At 50.7% G+C, this 14,471-nt stretch overlaps 1 protein-coding gene across 1 annotated transcript in view; it reads left to right on the top strand.

Moving 5' to 3' along the window:
- Positions 1-3,414: 3,414 nt before the first annotated feature.
- The window catches only part of LOC142585420 (uncharacterized), a 59,985-nt gene continuing 48,928 nt past the window's right edge, over positions 3,415-14,471 (top strand). The window contains exon 1 of the transcript XR_012829087.1: positions 3,415-3,488. The gene's annotated coding sequence lies outside the window, so the exon portion shown is untranslated. The remainder of the gene's footprint in view (positions 3,489-14,471) is intronic.

Here is a 14,471-nt window from a genome sequence, read left to right as displayed (position 1 = left end):
AGTCAAGCGCATTGCGTACTTTGATATCAAGTGCGGTAGAAAAAAAAAGTGACATATAGAAATGCGCAAACCTAATCTATACATAGTTAGTCATCGCGACCGCCGTCTTTAGGTACTAGCAGGTCGAGGAATGTAATCAGGAAACATGACAGCATGACAGCACTATGGACCCATCTTATGTCGAACAGCGATAACAGTGATAAACCGGGGGAAAACAGTCACCGTCAATAAGCAAAACAATGTGCGCGTGATAATACAATGCATTGACGTCATCGTGGCCGCCATCTTTGGGTACTAGCGCAGTGAGAGGTGCGTCCATGCCGTCACATGAAAACTATCTATAACCTATACCACCGTGTCGAGTACACACGTGAGCTATATGCGTGCGCGGTGCATGTTTGTGTACGTGCGCGTGCACGAGTTCGTGGCCACCACGAATGCTATATAGTTTGCTTAAGTAACGAAGGTGAAGCCTGTAAGGAAACAAAGTGAAAATCGTTCGAACGGACTTTCAAGGTCTATAGCATTTCGTGGTGCACCGCTCTCTGCAAGTTTTCTTCGCAGGAAGCAATGAAAGAAAAAAAAGAGCAAGAAAACAGAAAAACAAAACAAAACGATGGAGACCACTATATTTCCTTTCCTTCGACGAACGAACGACGCACTTGTCGCCTTACATTTGCATATACACTTTTTAAGGCAACTCTCAATGCAAAGGTCTCCGAAATGCGTGTCACTTTGAATGCAAGGGCGTTTGCCAATAGCCGCGCGCGGCAACAACGTCGAGACAGCGGCGAACAAACGAAATTTCCGTGATTCAAAGGCGTATATACGAAACCAACACTTCGACCGACTCTCGTTCCTTACTTTCTTCTTTCGCTATTCTCCGGGCACCTAGCCAAGAAAGAAAACAAGAGCTTGGTTCTTTTCTTTTTCTTTTCTTTTTGCCTCTACAGGCGCACTGTACGCAAAGGTCACAAACGCGACAGGCATGCATGTAAGACTCTTTCGGGACCACGCAGCGTGCAGGACGCGCGGCGCCGTGTATATATGCATGCATACGCGCGCACTTCGACGATCCGCACTCCTCGGTCCTTGCAGGGCACTTGCACGACACCCACGCTGGTCGAGATTTCGAGGCTGTCGCAGCTCTGCTGCGAGGATTCCAGCCTCGACGAGAGTCCAGAGCGGGCACGCGAATGGGAGGGTTTTATCTTGCCTCGCCTTGCAGCCGCAACTATTTTTTTTTTTTTTTCGCAGCTAGACGACGAGAGCTTTCGTGTTAATGCAAACCTCCCACGGATGTCCCTGCGGGACGCGCTTGTTTTTCTCTCTTTCTTTTTCCTCGGTGTGTGCAAATGATTGAGCAGCGCGGCCGCCCTTCTCTAGCGACCGACCAAGGCGACTCACGCTTGAAGTCGTCGGTGACATCAAGTGTGCATCGTGGAGAGTCTTTGTACGCAAATGTGTGGGTTGTGTTTGCCGCGTGTACCTGGCGCAGCGAATACGACGCGGAGTTCTAAACGGCGGCTCGTTTTGACCGGCAACATAAAGTTTCTTACAAAAAAAATGACTAGACGCAACTGTGGTGCTAGTGGGAGTCTTCGGCTATCCGCCCCTGACAGTCCCGGACAGCCCGAGGCGGTGCTTTCGGCCAATGAGCGTTCCGTACGCAATGTTTCGGGCAGTCTTGGACAGTCCGGGACGTCAAATCGAAGAGGCTTAGTGGGGAGCTACCAGCATGGCGGTTCAGCCAGCACGGGAACGATTATTAGTACATGAATTTGCCAAAACTTCGTTCTTCTGGCTTCAAAGCGGTTTTTCTTTTTTTTTTTGCGACTTCGCAAACTGGTCACAGGTGGTGTCCGAAACGTGGCGGTCATTATGCTGGTCGAAACAAGTTTGGTTTTGTATTTGTAACTATTTGCACTGATTATAAATGTGCGAGGAACATTTGTGTCTTCTGGGTTTAGAAAATAAAAAAGAAGAACAGGACTGTGCCAAGATTTATGCCAATAAAGGCAGATAATGCGTAATAGACAACGCTACAGGAGCGTCTGGAGCCACAAGCCCGAAGGTGAGACAAATCCGTGTACTGCTGATCATCATTCGAATGCTAGCATAACGAACGCAAGGTTAGAGTTCCCTCTAGTAAATTTAGTAGAAAGCTTCGTGGCTGACGACGTCCTCTTTGCAAGGCGTATACGTCGTCTGCTGCGTTTCAGAAACAGCGTCAGTCGGAAATGTCCACTTCTTATGCGCCGAAGTTATCACAACCATCACAAATTGTTGTTGCGTACCGCGTTGGTTGGTATAAGAACACTCGCAATCTATACACGATCCTTCGTGCATATCAGCTATGGCGTACCTGCCTTTACGAGCAGAAGTGGAAACATTTGTAGACTATAGACCGTTAACGTATGTTTCTGCTGACTCTGTCGAAGTTGAAGTACTTATGCCCCTTCTCACTTCTTTCTCGTAGACCCCTCACAGTCCTTGCTCACTATAATGTTCCAGGAACGCCAGGGAATCGCTCAGACACACTGCGCATTTGTGGGTATCGGCAGATGATTTGTTAAATGGCTAAATGATTTCTGGCACCACTCGTGCAAGGACTACCTGTTGACTCTCAGAAGCGCGCGCACTTCAGGAAAGACACACCAAACAAACCTAAAGGCTGACGACGTTGTTATCATAAGCGATCACAAGGTGACGGTAACGTACCCCGTTCTGGAAACTGTCTTGTGCCTTGCCTTGTGGCAAGACCCCCCCCCCCCCCAATATATCTATTGCTAAAGGATTAAAAAAAAATGTAGTACCAACGTTGAAGGCGGGTTGCTTCAAACCCCCTGTTGGCATCTTGGCCATCTCTTTTCGGGCCTTTCGTCTTGGCCCTGCTTCACTGATTGATTGATTGATTGATTGATTGATTGATTGATTGATTCTTTTCGTTGTTCTTCCCACGCTCGAAACCAAGCAAGGTGCCGCCTTTCACGTTCTTCAAAGGGCGCGGCACCAGCTTTCGGGCGACGCACACATACGCCTCGCATGCAGGCGCCTTCAGCGAGACCACGCCATCTTCTATATATAACCCCCCCCCCCCCCCGCCTCGCAAAGAGTTCCACGCGGAAACCTGGGGATTAGGATTACTATCATTATCCCACCGGGCCTGCGCTCGCAACTGCCTCCGCAAGCAGGCTTCTACTGCGCACATATAACCTGCGCGGCCAATCGCGGGGCTATTATACGCGCGTCGCGCGCTGCCGCCCGCGTGTGTGCGCGCTTCGAAGCCAAGCGGACGCCTCTCTCGAAAAGCCCAAGGCCGCCGCGCTTGTCTTGCCGGCTGTGTGGAGTCGCTTCTTTCTTTTTTTTCTTCTTCTTGTGTTAGTTGCGTGCAGGCCTGCCGAAGGCTGCGCACGGAAAGAGGCGCAGTCCATCCGTGCAGGAAGACCTGATTCCTTTGCCATCTGGCACGTGACTGCAGCGGAACGGTATGGGAGCGCGAGCACGGCATGCACATTGTGGAAAGTTCTGCGCACGTTGAACGAAGACAAGAAGAAAAAAAACACACACACACACCAAGACCAGCGCAGATCTGCGTGGTCTTCGTGTTCTTTTCTTGTCTTCGTTCAATGTGCGCAAAACTTTCCACAATGAAGACAAACCAACCTTTCAGTCTTATTGCGACATGCACAGTTTTCCTATGTCGGGGCGCCGGGTATGTCCTATTTATGCTCCTGTCTCTCCCAAGGTTGCTTAACGTGGCTAAGTTAGGCAGTTAGGTTAGGATAGATTTGGTTTGGTTTAGCTAGGTCAGATATTGTAGCCCGTTCGCGCTGACGCAGAATCGGAACACGCATTCCCTTTCGTTCAATAGCAGCAAACACGCATCGCGTTTGTAACGCTGAAGGCGAAGTTGCTAACAATGAAGGCTGCAGTACTCTTATTCAGCGACGGAGTCGTTACGGTATCGACTAGGCCTCCGTGAATTGCATAGCGTTCAGAAATCGTGGACCCGAACCGGACGCGTACGCCCGGTTCGGGTCCAAGTTCGTTTGTCAGCTCGTTATGATGAGCTGACAAACGAACGTGTACCACGGATCTAATGTTATCGCGTGCCACCATGTGTGCAAACGGAAGTTTTTGCAGCAATGCGATGGGCGATGGTCTATAGGTTAGTTCGTCGCGACGTTAGAGCTGTGAGCGTGTGGCGTATTGCATACGGCTTTCAAACACGCAATTCGAAGCGCCTTGGCCGTGGTTCGCGCTGTAACTGATCACTTGCATAATCAGCGTCATCGGTCACCGTCGTTCGAAATCGAGCTTTTCGCAGAATTCTCGTCCTTTCCCAACCCTCTCCAAGACGGAGGGATCAAACTGCACGGGCATATATAGACGTTAAAGCGTGAGCTCCTTGGGAGTTGCCCAAATCTCCTCGGGGCCGTTGTGCACACCCGTGACCCCCATCCCCTCCACCCACCACGCCTTGCAAAAAGCACTGCAAAAGCTGCAGCACGTGACTCTGTACTCACACGCAACAGTTTATAGCAGAGGTATACGCGCACGCGATGGAAAGGCCTGAACACCAGCGATCTTTCTCATTTCGTGCTGTCATCTTGATTGCTTCCTTGCCGTCGCCGAATTATAATTTTTTTCTCTTCGCATTCATTCTGTTAACCCAATAGAATAACGGAGATGAATTCTGCAGGTGACGCTTACGTCAGCTCACTTAATTACGTCTACTTATAAGACATCAACTTGCGTTTGTTTGCCAAATTCATGCGTTTATCATTTTTTTTCTTTCGCTTATAACGTTGTCCTTTCTGTCACGGTGCGTGCATCACGTTGCCCCACTCATCAACTATCACATATAGTAACGTGCACCCTGTACCCGCCCAACTCCTGCACCTAACTTCAACAGCAAAGCGGCGGGAGCAGCAGGCGCCGCCCTCAGCGCGACGGCATCCCAGAGAGCGGACACCTTGAACAGCCATGACTACCTTGCTTTACGCCTCGCCTCAAAGTGCGGAGCCGAGTGTGTGTGTGTGTGTGCGTGTGTCGTGCGTACGTGCGCGAGAGAACAAGGCAGCGGGAGCGGCGAATAACAGCAGAATAAGCGGGCGGATGCAATCCGTGGCCCGCGCGACCTTCCCGGCCCCTTCAGCCGCGAAGGAAAGCCGCGAGGGATTTTAAATATAGCGCTTTTGGCGCCACTCGTGCCGGCTTCTCCGCCTCTTAGGGACGCGGCAAGTGCGCATTTAATGTATGCCTCAGCCAACCCCCCCTCCCCCCCCCCCCTTCGTCGTTCCTGTACCAAGCGCTGTTGTTGTCTTCGTTTCCGATCGTTTGCCGCCTTTTTAACTCGGAGGGCGAATTACCATACGAGACGGCCCGAACGGGCCTTGTCAGCACTCAACAAACGGTTCGTCCGTGTACAGGCTGCTGCGCGCAGCGTTGCAGACGGCAACCTCTCCGAGGAATAACTGCAGACGGCAGCAGGCAGACGATGTATCTGGCGACTCTTGGGCTGCTGCCATGGCGATTCTTGTACTCTTTTTTTTTTCGCAGAAATACCTGCGATCACTGCCAGTCGTTTAGTCGTTTACAGCCAGTGTCGTGAGCCAATCGTGGATCAGTGGGTTCCTTGTCGTTGCCACCGTTCCTTGTGGCGGATGTTGATACACAGTTCTGTCCACTGGCTAAAGGCCGGGTACACACGAGTGAAGAACACGGGTATAAGAGTTTTCTCCTCTGACAAATGCACAGTCGCTTGGCTTTGCGCAACTTGATTTGTGGCTGGTAGCAGCGGAACGTTTCTACCTATATGCACCTGCGCAGTGAACTGGCACAGCTTCAGCCGGCACTTGCGCCTAGAGCGCCAGCAAACTGAGAGCTGCACGTTAGAGTGTGTCCCTTAGAAGGGGACCGCACCACGTTACAAAAATCCTTAGAACAATTCCATTGCGCTTCTATTAACATTTATTGCCTTATATGGGAACCTCGCACCAGACTGTCTTCTGAAGAAAAAGCGTCCAGGTGACCCATAGCATCACACCGTACATAAAAGATTTGGAGGGCATATTGATAAGCTCATGATGAGCTGTCCGTCAGAGAGAAATATAAGTTATAAAGGACGGGACTAGATCTGTTGGCAGCCCTACGCGCGGAAGGGAAAAGGGTACTGATTCTGAAGAGAGAAAGATACGGGAGAAGCAACGGGACAAGCTTCAAGGACGACTCACTGACGCAGAGTGCAAACACCCAGTCGCCTGCCTCAGTTTACCTAAAACAATTTACACACACATCACTCAATCTTGCAGCACTGCAAGTCCATTAAGAATTGTTTCAAGATGTACGCGGCACTTTATTAATTTCTTCTTTCTTTTTTCGTGGACGTTTTTTTGCTTTCCGTGCACCGTGTTGGCGTGCACAATTGTGCGCGCAATCGGCTCCTCAGAATCCTTCCGAAAAGCATCGCGTAAACCAGTTCGACGAAAACACGCAGGTCCGCAGCCCAAATTCATACGCGCCCTCACGGGCGCCTTCGTGCGAGGCCTCCCGTATAACCATTCGAACCACACGTGTTTCTTATTGATAAAGCGCGTACAGCACGTTGCTGCACGGGCAAAGCTGCGAGTATTCATAAGCACGAAGTCGATTTCTCACGCGACGAGAACCGTAACGCACGTTCCTGCACTAAGCTATAGCTTACTGGAACGAACTAACGAACGAACGAACGAACGAACGAACGAACGAACGAACGAACGAACGAACGAACGAAAAGACTGAGGTATACCTTAGTCTTTTCGTTCGTCCGTTCGTTCCTTCGTTTTTCTTTTCTTTATTTTCTTTTGCTCCGCAGAGCCATGCACATAACTGAAACTGGGAGTCAATGTTTTCGCACTAACGTGATCTTCTGAAACCTTGGCGCAGCCTTGGCTCGTGCGTGTTCGTTTCCTTGAACGTGACCGGCCTATGCCGACGCAATCGCTTGACAGAAAAGAAGAAAAGTGCGTTAAGAAAAGAAAAAGAAGAAGCCAAATACGAAAATCCGGCCGAGCAGCGCCGGCTTAATATCGCCGCTACTATATGTGCATCCTGCGTCGCAGAATAAGCGCGTCTCTGGTATAATGGCATAAGATATTTCACCGGCTTCTTCGCAGTCGGCTGCTTTGCACGTAGTTAAGGAAAAAAAAAAAAAAAACGGCGAGCGAATCGGTGAAGCTGTATACCGGTAAGGACGACGCATTTGATTGGCGAACGCGCTAACACGAGAAAGGCTGCCTGCAGTTTCTTTTTTTCTTTTCTCGCTCAAAAATTTCTAAGCTCGCGTCCCGCCTGTAGGCGCGCTCCGTGGAATACTATCTGATATAAGAGCGAATCCCCTCTACTTTGGCTTTCGTAATTCTTTTCACGAACGCACTTTCGTATCCGGGACTTTCCTCTAGCACGCGCTCAGGGTTAGGCGTATCATAACGCGCGGCCCACTCTGCGGTGTTTCTATAACCTTCGAGAAAGTGGTGTGTTTTAAAACCGCGCGTGTAGAAAAAATACAAGAAAGAAAGAAAAGAAAATCGCGAGAAAAGAGCTTAATTTATGAGGAAACAGAAGGCAGTGGGCGAAGTTTTTTTTTTCTTTTTCTCTCGTTATCTAAGCGGCCATGGGCCTTCCAAGCAATTTAGTACTTCTCTCGCGTAACGCAACTACACTAAGGCACGCAGGGTCTCATCGTAGGCTGTGTCACGCTGATCAAACGATGGCATTGGGACGGTTCTTTCCAATCTGCATGAGTATAGGTGCAAGAGCATACAAAGTGGGGCTATGCATCTTTCTGTACTTTTTTTTTTTTGCACGTTTGGCGCAGTGACGGCTTCCCTTATCTATACACATAAGTGCTCAATAGTTCAGGTATCTGCCTTTAGTGAGACATAACGTATCGAAATAGGAGACGCTGTTTCCAGTAAGGAGGGCTCACGTGCAGAGTAGAAATTGCGCCGGATTCTTCTGTGCACGCGGGACCGAGAGTCCACTGTATCTGTTCACATTTAGGGTTACCTGGGGATAAAAATACAACCCTTCCTCACACTCAAAACAACCACTCTCTTTCTCTACAAACCGCTTCCCTCCCGTTCATCCTGTGAAGGCCATTCTCTCTTGACGCTCATAAATCTGTCCACGAGAAAGGCCGGAGGGAGGCGCGGCGAGATGCTTATGGCCGGCCTGTTATATACTGTGCTTGTTCGTGACCGTGAACGCATACGCAATGCTTTCAAAGCTGCGTAAGTACGCGCACGCGCTCGAGCACGTACTATACACGCTAAAACAAACACATGCAGACTGGATCACCTGTGCCTCGATATGATTTCTTAAACGTTCACGCCCCACACGGGGTTGCGCATACACGCGTCATAAATTAGAACGCGTCCGAGCAAGGCCGCGCAGGGGTAAGGGGCGTCATCAGGCTTTTTCGAGGCCCGCCATTCGGGTGAAAGCTACGTCGAAATTGGGTCACGTGCGCAAGCAATCGTCGCTCCTCATCGATGCACCTCGCGGAGGAGACGACGACCGAGAGACGCACGGGATCCCGCACTCGGGGTGGGAGGGCGAGCAGGAGGGGGGGGGGGATGCATGCGAGGCGTTCTCGGACTCGCGCGAAACGCAGCGAGGCAGCGTGTCCTTGCCCCACTTTTAGCACGCGATCCCGCTCCTAAATTCAAGCCTCCTAACGCCGCCCTCCTCCACCTCGATCTCGCCACAACAGCCCCGGCCGCTGTGTATGGTGTTACCCGAGTATGCATATGCGCCGAGGGGGCCTGCGGCTGGCTCCGGCGCGCGCTGACGTTATAAGACGCGCGTATGTAGGCCAAGTTCACCGGCGTTCGCTGAGCGGATGGAGTTACAGGGAGAGGGTAGTGGCGTGTGTGTGCGACCGCGAAACGCTGCTGACCTTCGACGAAAGGGACAGTCTTGAACAAGGACCCAGGGGATGGGTGCATCTTCGTGACGTCTTATATATAAGAGGAAGTGCGATCCCTCTAATGAACTCATACGTATACTCACTTACACGCCGGTAGACTATAACACGAGGCGGGTGACACAGTACGTTCTTTCGTAAATTACATGGCCTTGTGCCTGCCGCATAGTGCACTCTTTATGTATTTATGACGTTCGCCAGGATGTCATTCGGCAGGACCAGGTAAAGTGAAAACGACTAGTTTATCTCTTTCGAAAAGAAGAAAGCACACTGTTCACGTGAGTTGGCTGACATTTAGCTTCTTGATAAAGAACAGCGTGAGGACGAATCAAAGAGGCCAATGACGACAAGTTACTGTGCGTGTGCCAATAAAAGAAAACAAATATTAGCTCTTTTTCAAGTACTGCGAACTTCATGAGCTTGGAAGCTGCGTAGTTAGGAAAGAACGCAGCAAAGAAGAACAACAAGAAAGCAAACTGGTCTTTCTGCCCAATGGTCGCAACGCACACTCGATGAAAGCGGAACTCTTCTGTAAATAATTGCGAGTCGTTTTGATACCATAATAAACCTTGACCTCCTCCAGCTAAATCGACTTTATAATGTTCGTTCGTTCATCTCTTACCTAGCTTTCTTGACATCTTACCGCTTCTCCACCGAACGCATAAGCGGTGGCGAATGTATACCGACACACACACACACACGGGGCACATAGCTCTGACGCCCACTACGCCAAAGAAAAAAAAAAAAGAAAAGGAGAAACAAAAAGGACGCCTACAGTTTCTCGGCGAGCAGGCCCGATCGACGCGGCGCCTGAAGGAGAGGACAAAGAGGGGAGGGGCGCCACCTTATAGTCACCCAGGGCAGCGCCGAGTAAAGCGAAAGTGAACGGCTGCGCGACAGAAAAGCAGGAAAATGGAAATAAGCCATTTGAGGGGGCTGGCAAAGGCAAGGGGGCCCTGGCGCACGAAGCCGCTCGCGCGCGCACTCACACACTTGCTTCGCCCATTAGAAGTCTGGAGGACGACCGTCTGTCTCTCCTTCTCTCTCGCTCTCAAAGACTGCAGTGACGGGCCTCGCTGAACCGCCGCCGCGATTCGAAAACACGTCGCAAGGCCAAGCCCACGGCGAGGCGTTCGCGACGTGTCCGCGCTATCGACAACGCACTGTCGTGCCGTGCCTTCAGCGCACCCGGGGAGTTGTGCGTGGTAGCCATACTTTAGGCAAGGCATAAGCGAAAGTACGCAGGGGGAAGGATCTGGCGTCCTCCCGAAGGCAGGAAACCGGCTTAACTTCAAGCATCCTTCAAGGACCTTTCGTGTCGTCGCCGGAGAGCATCCTGCACCCCTGTCATAGCCTTCCTTGCCTCCTTACGATATTCTCAACATACTCCTCCTGATTGGCCTTCCAATCGGTGCCGCAGCGACTTGTCGACACTTTCCTTTTCTAGAAGTCAAGAGCGAGATAAATCGCACGACGTGCTGGGTGCACTGAGAGATGACTAAGCGGACCGGCGTTTCAGACTGACGTCGCGTGCACCTCGCGGTGTGCCCACGTGTCTGTGACGCCGCATGCAGAGTTCACGAGCACGCGGTGCAGAAACGACTGGGCCAAACAGCGACGTTTAGAGAAACACTGGCGCGTAATTAACTAAATATATGTATAAGCTGCACAGACAGACAGACAGACAGACAGACAGAGAGAGAGAGAGACTTACTAATGGTCCTGAGAGGCTCTGATGCCCTCTTTTCAGAGAGGTGATGAAGCCGCGGGCCGCTCCCACGTTGGGACGGGAAGGCCAAGCCTCATCGCCGCATCGTGGGCTCTCTGGACAGCCCATACTTGACACACACACACACACACACACACACACACACACACACACACACACACACACACACACACACACACACACACACACACACACACACACACACACACACACACACACACACACACACACACACACACACGCGCACACACACACACACACACACACAACCACACACACACACGCGCACACACACACACACACACACACACACACACACACACACACACACACACACAGACACGCCAGACTAAGCCGGGCTCACCTGTGCTCAGACGCACCAAATCAAGCTCAGTCTGGTTCAGTCGGACTGAAACTGAACAGAAGTATCTTACCCAGCTCAAGACTCACCAAGTTAGGAAACTGTCGAACTCAGCTAGGGCTAAAGGAAGGAAAAAGTGGAGAAGGAAGGCAGGGAGGTTAACCAGTGTAGCCTAACCGGTTTGGTACCCTACACATGGGAGCGGGAAGGGGGGGGGGGTGAAAGATGGGAGGAGAGAGAGAGAGAGAGAGCACATAACAAAGCAAACACATCGTCAGTTACAGTCCGTCACTCTTGCGCGGTACGCGACATCACTGTCACAGCCGCTTGTCCAAGCCCGTATCCTTCATAAACCGAAGTAGTCCCTTCATCGCCTTCAGCTGCGATGTCTTCTGTCGGCGATATGCGAAAATGGTTGCAACTGACAGTGGTCTATTGTCCAGGTGCGCTAGAACGGACGCCATGGACTAAAACTCCCCACATGGGCTAAAACTCTCCAGAATCAGATTCAGGCTGGCTCACACAGGCTCACGAACTTGCGAACTCACACTCGTTCGGGCTCGCTTACAAAGAATTAATCGCCCGCTCGCTCAGAGTCACAGAAAAGCAGACAAGAAACGAACCACCTCCGGTTTTACCTGTATCACTACTCACTCGTGCTTGCTCAGATGCATGGAATCGCCGATTCGCTCTGACTCCCAAGAAGCGATCAAAAGACTAACATTTCCGGTTTCCTTCCATAGCATATCGCGGCCAACCATGCGAAAACTATGGCAGAGCAACGTGTTCTGTCACCTATCTAACGACGTTGTTGTATAACAACTGGTTAACTCATACCGCCAGCACCACGCTCAGCGATGCGTGCCGGAACGGATGGATGACACGCGCGACCTTACTTCGTGGGCGACTGGAAGCTCAACCCGTCGACGTGTCAGTGTTCCGAGCGTGACGTCGTCTCAAGAGACAGGCGCCCATTAGGCCGCAATATTTTGCGGGAGATACGGGTGACACCTCAAAATATGCTGGGCCGAGAGGAACAAAAATAAACACACAAGATAGCAAGGGGGGAAGGGGGGCTTGCCTTGAAGTCGAGTGTGCGCACACGCCCTGTAAAGATAAAGACCCCTTTCTTGAGCCGGGACCTATCTCTGTGGTCATGTGGTCTTCGTCCAAGGTGTCAAGTGGATACCTTCCAGGCCAGCCAGTGACGGGTCTCTTCTCTCATCTCATCGGAAGAGTCGAGAGAAGATCTACGCGCCATGACCTACACGCCGTCTATGTAATACCGTGCAGCGTTCTGGAGGCTAGAGCTGGTGCCGAAGAATAAAGGACAAAGTTCACAAACGGGCCCGTACACAAGTATATTCAGCACTTAGGCAATGGTCGGCGCCTTTCCCTTGCAGATATACGTTTTGCTAACGCGCATAGGCACTGCCATTTATCTGTATACAGTCCCTGGATTGCACATATGCGATGTGTATGTATATAGAACGTATGTGATGGGAATGTACATGGAACGCAGAACGTCTATAGGCGGTCACTAGACTGTGAATGCTTACGAGTCCATGAACGGTGGCGTACATTTCGTATATGCTATGCCTAGAAAGCGTGCGTGTGAGGGAGAGAGAGAGAAAAAAATGAAAGAGGGACAGGAGGTTAGCCAGAATACCTGCAATCTATGTCCATACGGCATTGCATGTTCAGTTCAACTATTCTGTAAAGGATGCCAATGTCTAGGTGGTGTTGGTGGTGATTATGCTACAGTAGGCGGGGTCAGCCTGACATACATAGCCGGTTATTGTTTCGCCTGAGCATCCTATGAGTTGAGGTCGGGGGCGTGTCACCAGGTGTTGATGAGCCCCGTGTCTCGCAGGAAGGCAAAAAGCAGTCGTTGCACTATCTTCCTGACTCTCGCGGGCCCTACGGGGAAAATGACGTCTTCAAAGGTCCTGTGTGTAAGACCACCCTATTGGAGGTTGTAGACCATCGCTTTTCTTTCTGCGTCGAACTGCAGGCATAGACCAATGAAATGTAAACAGAAGGCAGAGAGCAGGGAAGCGCTACGTCCAGCCTTGAATGATCCAGCCGAGGAGTACGTGAAATCGGTTCTGATGCGGCACAACAGCGTCGCTCCCTCGCGAGTAAGTCCATGGATCAAACAGGCTGGGTGTGGAGTCTTGTGGATCACCTTAATGTGATTGCGGATGGCATCCTTTGAGTTTGAAAAATGTTTGACCCTCTCGCTCTTGGGATCACATGTCAGCGCTAGGCGTGCAAGAAAGTCAACTTTTTCGTTTCCTTCAATTCCCATGAGGGATGGGGTCCATTGGAATATTACGTTCGATCCCCCTGCTCATCACATTTCTTTATTAGTGCTAGAGATTGCCTTGTAAACTTCCCTCGAGGTAGGTCACGATGTAATCGTTGTAAAGCTGACTTTGGTTCCGTAAGCACAATCACATCTCGTGCAGAATAGGCCCGAAGTTTTCGCAGATACGCGCTAATTGCGGCGCTTCCTGCTCTTGAAGACGAAACTTGATCCAGGTGGTCAGACCACGTCACATCAAGGGAGCGTATGCAGAAGTGCCACTCCGCAGCTGTCTGCGCACGCACCAACTCGTCTGTGTAAACTTGTAGGTGGCTTTGATACGCTGTGCTCACGTGGTCCAGTACACACACAAAAAAACAAAAAAAATCTTTGTTTCGGCAGTTGCAATGGTGCGTTTTGCCGGTAGGTGGGGCGCACTCAAGCTGCAGGTAATGTCGGACAAACACCATGGCGGGTCAAAACGACTCCGTTTGGGCCATTCCAATTCTAAAAATCGCAGGGTGTTCAGCGCCGCATGGAAATGGGAGCAAGTTCTTGCCCTTATAGCCGCCGGATAAGCACCGCATACCTGCGGAGGACTCGCCCAGCCTGAATAGCTGCGTCAGCAAGGCCTGAGATGCCAAAAGGCGGAGTGGAAGAGAATCTGCTTCATTAGTAACCTTCTTGTTTGAAGCCACCTGAGGAACTCCCATCACCAAGCGAAGTTCCTTCCTATGTACTGCCTCCAAGCGCTCGAACTGAATCGGTGATGGTGATATCAGTGGCAGCTGATAGAAAATGCGGCTTGTTATCAGTACAGCGGATAATATCTAATACGGGTAATGTATGGACAAGGTTACAGGGAGGTGATGTTATCTATACTCGACGTCTCTAAATACTCGATGTGTAATATATATATAGTTACTAATCGTTCCCTATTTTAATTGCTTAACCAACGCATAAGGGGCCGACCAGTCACTGTCTACTGGAAATAAAAATGTGGTTCCGCAGGTTATCTACCACATTAAGAATAGTATTATATCCCCGGCAGCACAATATAAGTATCTTGGCGTGCACATCACGCCTAACCTATCATGGTCTG

Source organism: Dermacentor variabilis, chromosome 6 (assembly GCF_050947875.1).
Source record: "Dermacentor variabilis isolate Ectoservices chromosome 6, ASM5094787v1, whole genome shotgun sequence".
NCBI lineage: Eukaryota > Metazoa > Arthropoda > Arachnida > Ixodida > Ixodidae > Dermacentor > Dermacentor variabilis.
The sequence above is the reverse complement of the archived record's forward strand: the minus strand, read 5'-3'. Positions and strand labels throughout refer to the sequence as shown.